The sequence below is a fragment of the Mirounga leonina genome, unplaced genomic scaffold (genome assembly GCF_011800145.1).
Source record: "Mirounga leonina isolate KUSES-001 unplaced genomic scaffold, KU_Mleo_1.0 Mir_82, whole genome shotgun sequence".
NCBI lineage: Eukaryota > Metazoa > Chordata > Mammalia > Carnivora > Phocidae > Mirounga > Mirounga leonina.
In genome coordinates, this window is record NW_023270825.1 from 55189947 (window position 1) to 55202722 (window position 12776).

A 12776-nucleotide genomic window follows, 5' to 3' on the forward strand; every position below is an offset into this window, starting at 1 on the left:
TCACTGAAGTAAACTATTTGGTTTCTTTACTGCTCCTGCCTCCTTCTCCACTGCCCCCAACAACATCCCACTCCACTCTAAGGGATACCTTATCTCTTCTGCATCCAGAGAGATCTTTTCAGATTGCAAGTCTGGTTATGGGCCTACCTATCTCCCCTGGTTTATCTGAAAAACCTCTCTCTGTACTCTATGCTAGCATTATCTGACCAACCTCCTTTTCTTTCACTAATACATAGTAATCTCTCCCATAAAAAAGTGTTTTCACATTCTTTCCCTCCTCCTCTCACTCTGATTCATATCTCATCCATCATATCTAAACCCAAGCGTCATTCTCACAGGGTCAATTTTCTATTACTTCCTGTGGTAGGCTGAATAATAGTCCCCAAATATGTCTACATCCTAATCTCTGGACTCTGTGAATGTTACCTTGTATGACAAAAGAGACTGTAAATGTGAAGAAATTGAAGATCATGAAATGGAGAGATTATCTTGGATCCTTCATGTGAGTTTGATATAATACCAGTGGTTCTTCTAAGAGGAACAAAGGAGGAATCAAAGTCACAGAGGAAGGTGACTTGATGACAGAAGCAGAGATTAGAGTAACTGGCTTTAAAGAGGGAGGAAGAGGCCATATCCAAGGAACACAGGAGGAGGCCACAAGAAACTAAAAAAGGCAGGGAAACAAATTCTCCCGTTAGAGCCCTCAGAAGGAAACAACCTTGCTGAAGCTGAATCTAGCCCAAGTGAAACTTATTTTGGACTTCTGACCTCCAGAACCATAACAGAATAATTTTGTTGTTGTTTTAAGCCACTAAATTTGTGGTAATTTTTTACAGCAGTAATATACCTTGGTACATTAGATCTTAACTAATGGTATCACCTGATTCTCCTTTGTCACACTCACAAAATCAGCACTTTTACATCTGATTAAGTATTTATTTTTAGCTCTCTGTTTCATAAATTGTAAGCTATACAAACCATAAACTCCAGTAAGATAGGATTTTTAAAAACTTGCTTTTATATCTTCAGTGTCCAGCAGAATTCCTGGCATATAGCATACATACAATAAATATTGTTGTTATGAATGGATACATTGATAACTTTTACTTCTTAGACAAACAAGAAGTTTCATAATAACATTAAACATCTCAATTATTGTACATCTTTTTCTTTTTCTTCTGCTTTTTAAGCAATGGTTGTTTCTTTAGAGACAGATATGGAAGTACAATTATTTCCAGCTATCAGAACTGTTCTCTTCCTTCCATTCTCCTTCAATATATAACTGAAGGGAAGCAGAATTTATCACCCTCAAATAAGGATAAGGCATGAAGACTATTTTGACCTGATTTTTTTTTTTTAATGGTTTTGGGAAAAAGTAACTTTTTTTAAGGTGATACATATATATATTTTAAGATTATTTATTTATTTATTTATTTGACAGAGAGAGGGAACACAAGCAGGGGGAGTGGGAGAGGGAGAAGCAGGCTTCCTGAGGAGCAGGGAGCACAATGCAGGGCTCGATCCCAGGACCCTGGGATCATGACCTGAGCCGAAGGCAGACACTTAACGACTGAGCCACCCAGGTGCCCCTTGACCTGATTTTCTTTTAAGAAAGAGCAGTCACAGGAGAAGCTGTGAAAATCACATCCAAATTACCCTTTTGTAAGAGAACCGAATCCTTTTTTACTGTGCTTTCCTGGTAACTTCTCATAACTGGTCTCACCGCATCCCATCTTTGAGAAGATGGTACTCAAAGTGATGACTTGGGCCTTTTGAGGGAGTTAGTCAGTTTTCCTGGGGGATGTACATTATTAAACTTCTGTGGGTTTTCTCCTGCTAATCTATCTTTTATTACAGGGGGAATCTCAGCCAAGAACCTACAATGATAAAGGGAAAATTCATTTTTCCTCCCCTACAATGGTAATGGAGCGTTCCATCTCATCCTTCTGGATATTACAGACAAAACTAATAGCTCACACAAAGAAGGTACTTCCTAAATTTTATGAAATGAAAAATTAGTTTTACTTTCAGAAAACTACATATAAATGTGCTTTATTATAAAATGTATACTCCAAAAAGTAGTAAATAAAATATTTGTTAACAAATAATTCTTGCTTTAAGGAATCATATGGAGTTCTTTTATAAAATTGAATATTTATCTTTCTTCTGTTTTGCAAATACTATCATCATTCTTGGTGACTTCCTTTTAAAAATATACTATGCTTAAAATGCACATAAACTACAGATGAAAGCAGGAAGTTTCAGAGTACTTGCTTATGAAAATGGGCTCATTTTCTCTAAGTTTTCAAAGGGGCATTATTTTACAGAGCCATCTCCTCTAACATATTTAAAATTCTGTGCTTGATTCAAAAATCCCAATTTATACAATTTCATAAAAAGCATATTTTGTGTATAAAGACTAAATATTTTAGTGTTATTTGTTAATATTTTGCTTTAGATATTTCTATCTGTTTATATGACCATTGTTTTAGAATTGATTGACCTTTCAATTTGCCATAATCTTTAATGAATTGATTATGGTAAAGAACACCCTCAGATTATTATTTTATGGAATGGGTAGGGCTGTCTTCTATTTTTTTAATCACAATATTTGAAATATTGCAGAAACACCAAAATAGCCCAATAATAGCACTTATAGAGTTCATGAAAGCCTGATAACTATGGTTCATGCACTTTCAATTTTCAATTTTTCTCTGAGAGATTGAGGTCTGCTCAATGGTGTGTATTGAATTGAATCTTTTCTCTGCTATCAGGTATATCTAATTTTTGCTTTTAAAAAATGCTTCTTGGCTAGATGATTATTAAATATAAGTATATGCCAAGAGATCCATTCGAAGATTTAAAATGAGGGTTCTTATGTTAAATCACACTTATAAAAGAAATAAGGGCTCACTTTCTAATATAAGCAAATTGAGTCCTGTTTTTCTTCTAAGTTTTAATTTTTCTGTTTTGCCCTTCAAGGCATTTCAACTTAATGATTTGTTAACCAGAGGTTTGACAATATGGTTACATTATGGTCCTTATTAAATTTAGAGGAAACTCTAACATGTGATGCTCACAAGAGTGATCTTATCACTACGGTTGCTCATTAGTACCAATGTTTTATTTTTAAGGTGATTATACCATATTGTTTGATGTCACTAGATTTCATATCATGCTATTTTTGGAGACATTGATAATATTCTTAAATTTACCATCTTCTCATAATATAAAATAATTCTTTAACTGCTTCAATGTATTAAAGATAATAGGCCCAAAATGGAGAGATTATTCTAAACTTCACATCACCAGAGATTTAACTAAAAGTTTTGGTTGTCCCAGAAATGGAATGTTAAACCAATCAATCGGGAATCATCTTATCAGCATTAGTTAGGTCATCTGCCTTATCAACCCCTGCCATCTCCTATAAGGAAAGTAAACTTGCAATTACCAATCTGCCTTTTTGTTTACTGCAAGGTCTTTGTTCCTGCTTTCTTCTACCTGTAGGATCTCTTGCTTTGTATAGCTCTTCAGGGCTTCTCTCTACCTGCTAGATTGCATGCTGCCATGAATTGCTGAATAAGCCAATATGATCTTTAAAGTTACTCGGTTAAATTTCGTTTTCTGACAAATGGAAGACAGATACATCTAAGAAAGGACTATGATGGATATTTATAGCAAGGCTTATTATTTGGGGGTCGGTTGAGCTTTCATAAATGTAATGTAAGCAGTTTGTGAAGCCTTTGAAACTATCTTCAAATTTCTATGTACGTGTACATTTCTCTGAAGAATCCATAGTCACCCAAAATGTTAAGAACAGTGCTAAGTTAGTGATCTTTATAGCTTAAAAGAAAATAAAGGTGACCACAGATATAATGTAAAAAGAATTTGATTTCGACTGATAGCAGAGAAGCCTTAGTTTTATTTGCTATGCCAAGTGATTTCATGTAAGAGATATTTTGAAGTTTAAGAAAAGTGGAATCTTTTAATAAGAATAGAATTTTAGCTTAATGAACTCAATGAATTCCATGCCTAAATGTAATATGCATTTTTGAACAGTGAGTGTTACATTTTCATTAGTAGGAGTTATTTCAGTTGATCAGAAGATCTGGTACCTGCAAACTCTTGCTTTTTCTGATTCCCATCTTGCCAACAACCCTGTCTTTTCTTCACACAGCAGTCAAAGGGGGGTTGTAAAAACCTTCACTTAAAGCCCTCCAGTTGCTTCCCATTCCAATTAGAACAAAATCTAAATGTTTATGAATGGTTTGCAAAGCTATGTGTGATCCCTGCCTACTTCTTTAATTTCATTACATACAGATTGCCCTGTTGTCCTTTATGCTTCAGTCATAGGAGCCTTTGCCAGTTTCCAGAGCTTGTTCTTTTTCTGGAGTCTTTGCATCATTTATTTTCTCTGCCTAAAATGCTCCTTCTCTAGATCTTTGCATGGTTTACTCAGTGTTCAGGTGCTTCTTTGAACATTGTCTCCCAGGAAAGGCTTTTCTTGACTACCAAATGTGAAGTTGTTTCTTGGTTTTCTCCATCACTTCATTTTGATTTGTTCTCTTCCTACCACTTAGTATGAGTCATTAATAGCTTACATATTTGTTTGCTCATCGTCTGCTTGTGGACACTTGAATGTAAACTTCATGAGAGCAAGAGTGTTGTCTTTCTTGTTTACTGCTATATCTTCAGTGCTTGGAACTTGCCTGAAATATGGGGAAAACTCTGTAAAGTATTTGTGAAGTAAATTAAATAAAATTTCATTAAATAAGGGTTTATATTTAACTCCTAATTGGTATGGTTACAGGAGATTGGTGACAGGGAATAAGAAATAGCCTTTGACAATAAAGTGCTCAGCTATGGTCATACCAGATGAGCACCACTCTGCAGGTGTTCCTATCTTATATCTTTATTTTTCTCTTCATTCGGATGTCTGTAATAAAATGAAAACAAATAGGAGTCATCTACTTTTCTCTGAATGACCTTGAGAAGGCATTGATATATGACACCTCTTAGTCTCCCCTTCACTTTCTCTCTCTGTGGACGTAGTCCTGGTTTTCCAATTTGTTGTTTGATAAATGACTGAAAATCTTACAATTCGATTAATAACCAATACTTATTCGGATTTGAAGATTGATATTTTGTACTCATTGTACAAAGGTTGATAAACTTTTTTAAGGATTTTATTTATTTATTTGAGAGAGAGAGAGAGCACACAATTGGGGGAGGAGCAGAGGGATAGGGACAAGCAGACACCACACTGAGTGTGGAGCTTGACTTGAGGCTCGATCTCACCACCCTGAGATCATGACCTGAGCCAAAATCAAGAGTCAGATGCTCCACCAACTGAGCCACCCAGGTGCCCCTCGCTTATGATCTTTTAAATAAAGACCTAAGAGTTTATATCAGAAGACTGGCTTTTCAGCACAGCATAGATGATACTGGAAGCTCCTGCATATCAAGCCAACTTGCTACAGCGGGACTCTGGAAGAACATGAGGGTGTAAACTAAAAAAAAGTTTTAAATTTGGCACCAACAGGGAGCACTGCTATAATCTGAGGAGGGATGGATGTAGAGGAGCTGCCATAGATGTACATGTCTGTAAATCTGGGTTTGACCACATGGCACTGTGTGTCAGCAAGAAGGAAGATCATCATAACGACATCTATGGACTCCAGTTTACTCTTTCAGTTTGCTGTTTACAAACAGGCTTAATTCCCATTGGTTCTTTTTTTTTTTTTAATTATTATGTTATGTTAATCGCCATTCATTACATCATTAGCTTTTGATGTAGTGTTCCATGATTCATTGTTGCATTTAACACCCAGTGCTCCATTCAATACGTGCCCTCTTTAATACCCATCACCAGGCTAACCCACCCCCCCCACCTTCCTCCCCTCTAGAACCCTCAGTTTGTTTCTCAGAGTCCATAGTCTTTCATGGTTCGTCTCCCCGTCTGATTTCCCCCCCTTCATTCTTCCTAGCAAGCCTCTTAATATCATACAGCCAGCCACAACCTCAAAGAGGAGATGTGAGACTTCCAGCTAGTAGGCTCAGTAGACACAAAAAATGCTCTCTTTCTATATAACATCCACATATCAGATTTGTACTCTGCACTAATAAATAGGCTTACTAATTATGTATTTCATTATGCAAATTCCAAAATTGTTTTTGAGATAGCTGCTCAGTGAAAAAAATGATGTAGATAATATTGCATTAGAGACTAAAGTGTGGTGGTAAAAAGATATTGAATTATCTTATTCCGAATAATGGTATTTATAAGAATGTATATGAAGGGATGTTTTGGGAAGAACACTGAACAGTATATAGGCCTGAAGTCGAAGCACAAAAACTGAAGTAAACAGTAAGGAAGTATGGAAAGCTAAAGCAAGATGACAGAAATAAGACAAACTATTATAAAAGGTAAAAATTTTTTATTACAATGGACAAGTAGGTAAGAACAAAGAGAAGGAGAAATACAAAAAAATGTAAATGAACATTTAGCTAAAAAAGTTAGAAAAAGACTAAATATGTAAAAGGAAACAGGAGAGAAACATTGATGAAAGTAAAAATAAATGAATTACAAAAGAGGATTATATCATAAATTTACTAACTAAATTCAAAAAGTAATATATTATTTTTCAATAGCCAAAGTACCATTAACATTTATTTAAGGAATAAAGAAATAAAACACTTAGAAGTCCTGAAGTAGATAATAGCATAATTGTGGGTGAGGTTGAAAATAATAAGCTATATGTCAAATACAGTTATATGTTATAACAAAAATAAAATGGTTATCAAACAAGGACCCTGTTATCAAGAATGAGACTGGGGCACCTGGGTGACTCAGTCAGTTGAGCGTCCACCTCTTGATCTCAGCTCAAGTCTTGATCTCAGGGTTGTGAGTTTGAGCCCTATGTTGGGCTCCATACTGGTTATGGAGCCTATTAAAAAAAAAAATTATTAAGCTGTATCAAATTTACATAGGTTGTAAATGTAGGCTGTCTGAAGTGGTGACATCTAAGCTGATACCTAAAAAGTGAAGGAGGGAAGTAAGGTCACAGGCAAAGGAAACAGCGTATTCAAAGGCCCTGAGATAGGCAAAAACTTGGAGTGTTTGGAAAGAATTGGCCATGTTTACTTCTTTGGTAAATTTGAGAAGATTCAAGATTATATTTATAAAAATATCACTTTTCATCAGTTTTGATACTAATATGTATATGATAAATGATAGAATTATGTTAGGATTACTTTTGATAAGGATATGCCTATGTAGATTTGTTTTATGTGTGAAATTCATCTGTCATACGTGTTTCGGCAATACAGATAAAGAGAAAAAGTAGAAAACCATCTCTCTAATCATGTCTTCCTGCTCATGCTTTTACAGCAGTGGATTTTAATTTTTTGTTTCAGGTCTCCTTTCCATTCTTAGAAATTATACTGTGAATCATTGAATACATGCTCTACAATTGTTCTTTCTATGTCGAGCCTGTTTTTCTATGAAGAATGCAGTCTTACATTTATCTGGACATTTTAATTTTTTCCCCTAGTTTTTCTGATGTGCACTCTTTTTTTTGCTATAATTCCTTGTCTAGAAAATCAAATTTTATTATTTTATGCCACCACATAACCTGCTATTTACTTTTCACTTATCATGATACTCAGCTGCAAAGAAAAATGAATTCCTAGTCTAAATTTCAGTTTATTATATATGAAATTCTATTCACTTGAAGGGGATACTGAGGTTATTCTGTCTTTGGTCATTTGTTGCCAAGTAAATCAACAGAATTGGTATCACAGTTTTTATAAGTCTCAGAAGGCTTTCCATTACTTCTTTGATACATACATCAGGAAAACCATATTTGTAAAAGATGGTTGTCACATATGCACATGGCTGGCTTTGTACTTCTCTACAGAGTCACTGACTATCGCTGTCATTTAGGATTAATGATTGAGTATTTCCAATAAGCTCTTTTCCTTGAACTTATTTATGGCTTTATAGAACACTTTATGTTCCTTTATCTTTGTGACTCAAGGTTACTCTTACCGCACTGAGTGTTAAACCCATTGTCCTACTTCAGGGTTTTAGGATTTTGTTTGTTTCCTCATCTGGGCTATAATTCCTCTCTTGCCCTAAGTTTTCTGGCTTCATTTCTGGATAATGTTCACTACATTCTAAAGTTGTATTGATCACTACATTCTAAAGCTGTATTCCTTGAATTGTTTCACCACTTCTAGTACGGAGACAGCCTTGCAATTACAGTAAATATAGTACATACAATGCATAAATGCATATACTACTTTTTAACTGTCTTAAGAAGAAAGCCAAGCATCTGTATGACCAACAGGGCACTGTAAGAATTCCAAATATAAGAGCACATGGTTGGTGCTCACTTGAAATATATGTATTTATGCAAATTCTTCTGTATTTTTGTTAACCTAAACTTTTTTCTGCCTGTATGCAGACACAATACTTTCATTTTTAGTTACATACTTCTGCTAAAATGGCAAATGTTCATAAACAGCAATAATTTGTCCCAGCCATTTTTCAACAGAAGCTTGTTTTTTTTTTGTTTTTGTTTTTTTCTTTTTTAATTTATTTTTTTATTCTTATGTTAATCCCCATACATTACATCATTAGTTTTAGATGAAGTGTTCCATGATTCATTGTTTGTGCATAACACCCAGTGCTCCATGCAGAATGTGCCCTCCTCAATACCCACCACCAGGCTAACCCATCCTCCCACCCCCCCTCCCCTCCAGAACCCTGTTTGTTTTTCAGAGTCCATCGTCTCTCATGGTTCATCTACCCCTCCGATTTCCCCCGCTTCATTCTTCCCCTCCCGCTACCTTCTTCTTCTTCTTTTTTTTTTTCTTAACATATATTGCATTATTTGTTTCAGAGGTACAGATCTGAGATTCAACAGTCTTGCACAATTCACAGCGCTTACCAGAGCACATACCCTCCCCAGTGTCTATCACCCAGTCACCCCATCCCTCCCACCCCACCCCCCACTCCAGCAACCCTCAGTTTGTTTCCTGCAATTAAGAATTCCTCATATCAGTGAGATCATATGATACATGTCTTTCTCCAACAGAAGCTTGTTTTAGCGAACAATGTCATATTGAAAGACCCTTGACCACACTCTTACAAAATGAGCTATTCATGTCTTTTTGTATTTCTTGCTGACAGTAATAGCTTTGTTCAATGGAGAAGTATGTTTTAAATATGCTAAAATGTGTAAAATTCATGTCTCATAATAGTTGTATTTTCCAAATATGAGATAGAAACTGCAGAGTTGTAGAAGAAATCTGTAATAAAACTGCTTTTTACATTCATTATTATTTGTAATTAACCAGTAGTGATGCATGTGTTTATATGCTTCTTTTATTTATATTTATGTTCTTTTTCTGGGTTTCTCTTATAAAGTCAACTGTAACTGCTTGAAAGAAAATAAGGAATGCTTTTAGTATTTGTGCATTTTCAGTATTCATTCGACCTGAAAAGAATCCTGATATAGTGGAGAGAACATGACATTTAGAGATAATCAAAGGCAGATTTGAATCCTGGCTTTTCCCTTTTGATATGTGTGTGTGCGTAATGTTAAAAGCATTTTTAATGATGGAATTTAAGTCACTGTTGTCAGTGAAATATTTTTTGATCAGAAAATACTATAAGCTCTTCTTATATCATACAATTCATCAAACTGCCTCAAAGACCCTTTAAAAATACTCAAGTGTGTGTTTTCAGCATTGGTTTCCATTTTTTTTCTTTCTTGTCTCTCTTTTTTTTTTGTCATCAAGATTTTTTTTTTAATTTTATTATGCTATGTTAATCACCATACATTACATCATTAGTTTTTGATGTAGTGTTCCATGATTCATTGTTTGCATATAACACCCAGTGCTCCATTCAATATGTGCCCTCTTTAATACCCATCACCAGGCTAACCCATCCTCCCACCCCCTCCCTTCTAGGACCCTCAGTTTGTTTCTCAGAGTCCATAGTCTCTCATGGTTCTTCTCCCCCTCTGATCCCGCCCCCCTCATTTTTCCCTTCCTATTATCTTCTTTTTTTTTTTTAATATATAATGTATTATTTGTTTCAGAGGTACAGTTCTGTGATTCAACAGTCTTACACAATTCACAGCGCTCACCATAGCACATACCCTCCCCAATGTCTATCACTCAGCCACCCCATCCCTCCCAACCCCCACCACTCCAGCAACCCTCAGTTTGTTTCCTGAGAGTAAGATTCCTCATATCAGTGAGAGCATATGATACATGCCTTTCTCTGATTAACTTATTTTGCTTAGCATAATACCCTCTAGTTCCATCTATGTCATTGCAAATGGCAAGATTTTGTGTGGGGTTTTTTTTGATGGCTGCATAATATTCCATTGTGTGTGTGTGTGTGTGTGTGTGTGTATACCACTTCTTCTTTATCCATTCATCTGTTGATGGACATCTTGGTTCTTTCCATAGTTTGGCTATTGTGGACATTGCTGCTATAAACATCGGGGTACATGTACCCCTTCGGATCCCTCCATTTGTATCTTTGGGGTAAATACACAGTAGTGCAATTGCTGGATCGTATGGTAGCTCTATTTTCAACTCTTTGAGGAACCTCCATACTGTTTTCCAGAGTGGCCGCACCAGCTTGCATTCCCACCAACAATGTAGGAGGGTTCCCCCTTCTCCGCATCCTCTCCAGCATCTGTCATTCCTGACTTGTTAATTTTAGCCATTCTGACTGGTGTCAGGTGATACCTCATTGAGGTTTTGATTTGGATTTCCCTGATGCTGAGCGATGTTGCGCACTTTTTCATATGTCTGTTGGCCATTTGGATGTCTTCTTTGGAAAAATGTCTGTTCATGTCTTCTGCCCATTTCTTGATTGGATTCTTTGATCTTTGGGTGTTGAGTTTGATAAGTTCTTTATAGATTTTGGATACTAGCCCTTTATCTGATATGTCATTTGCAAATATCTTCTCCCATTCTGTCAGTTGTCTTTTGGTTTTGTTGACTGTTTCCTTTGCTTTGCAAAAGCTTTTTATCTTGATGAAGTCCCAATAGTTCATTTTTGCCCTTGCTTCCCTTGCCTTTGGCGATGTTTCTAGGAAGAAGTTGCTGTGGCTGAGGTCAAAGAGGTTGCTGCCTGTTTTCTCCTATAGGATTTTGGTGGACTACTGTCTCACATTTAGGTCTTTCAACCATTTTGAGTCAAAGAGTGTTGAAAGAGACTAATGTTGTCTGCACTTTTAATATACCTCCTTTTACAAATGTCATTCAGTTTCTTTTCAAGCAGCCTAACTTCTTTCTGCTCCCATTTCAAGATACATCTTGAATTTCAATTCCTAAATATAGACTTCCTGGATCTCCACTTAGTTTCTCTTGTGAATGCTCATAAACCTTATCCAAGACACCTTGATTCTATTTCAAGTATAAAAAAAGGAAGCTCTTAAAATGTTTGATAGCCCTGTAGTAGTTGGCCTTGTGTTGCTTAACTGCCCATCATATGCTTGTTCTTCTCCAATTGTTTTTCTCTTCTTTCTTAATTTAAAGCTTTCCTTGTGTTATTCTTTATGCCTGGGACTCTCTTCATTTTTCATTGCTTTCATCTGCCATTTCTAAGTCATCCTTAGACATCCTTTTCCCTGGGAACTTTAATGTTCTTTGCATGATTCAGGCTGAATTAGATGTTCTTCCTATTGTGCACCCAGCTCCTTCTACTTAGTTAGCACAAATAACCCCATGTGAGCATTTGTCACATTACATATGTACTTGCTCATTTATCTGGCTGTCTCCTTCACCATAATGTAAGCTTTACTAGGAAAAAAAATGTCCTGTTTACTATTGCAAGCTTGAATGCCTGGCATAGTTCTGGGTACACATGAATATTATATAAGTATCCAATGTATATCTTTTAAATAAAAGAATAATTTCTATTTAATAAAGTGATGACTTTTTATATTCCTGTTTGGGACATGTTTGTTGTTGTTGTTTTAATTAAATTATTCCCATTTAGATCTTTATTTTTTTTAATTCAAATTCAATTAGCCAACGTATAGTACATCATTAGTTTCAGATGTAGAGTTCAGTTATTCATCAGTGTTGCATATAACACCCAGTGCTCATCACATCATGTGCCCTCCTTAATGCCCATCACCCGGTTACCCCATCCCTCCACCCGCCTCCCCTCCAGCAACCCTCAGTTTGTCTCCCTCTGGATCTTTTTTTTTTTTTTTTTAAGATTTTATTTATTCATTTTGAGAGAGAGCACAAGCAGGAGGAGCAGTAGAGGGAGAGGGAGAAGCAAGGAGCTGGATGCAGGGCTTGATCCCAGGACCTCAGGATCATGACCTGAGCCGAAGGCAGACGCTTAACTGACTGAGCCACCCAGGCACCTTGTGATGTTTTTATTTACACTATTTTATTGCAAGTTCCTTGAAGTCAAGGAAATTTTAAAATTCTTGACTTATCATGCCCAACGTAGCCTAGTACTCAATTGACATCTTTTGAGTTTATTTATATTCAAGGGGTTTATAAATATTATTTTTGTAGTTACGAAAAACACTATCTTAAATCTTTTGAATTGTGAGAAAATATCAGCGCTTTTTATTTTTTATTTTTATTTATTTTTTATTTTTTTGATATTCAGTGTTTTTGAAATGGGTGTACAAGAGCGTGCCTTTTATATTCTATGGTAACATTCTGAGCAGTTGATATATAATGAGAGAGAGTAGACTCCATGACTAAAGCTCATTTATTTA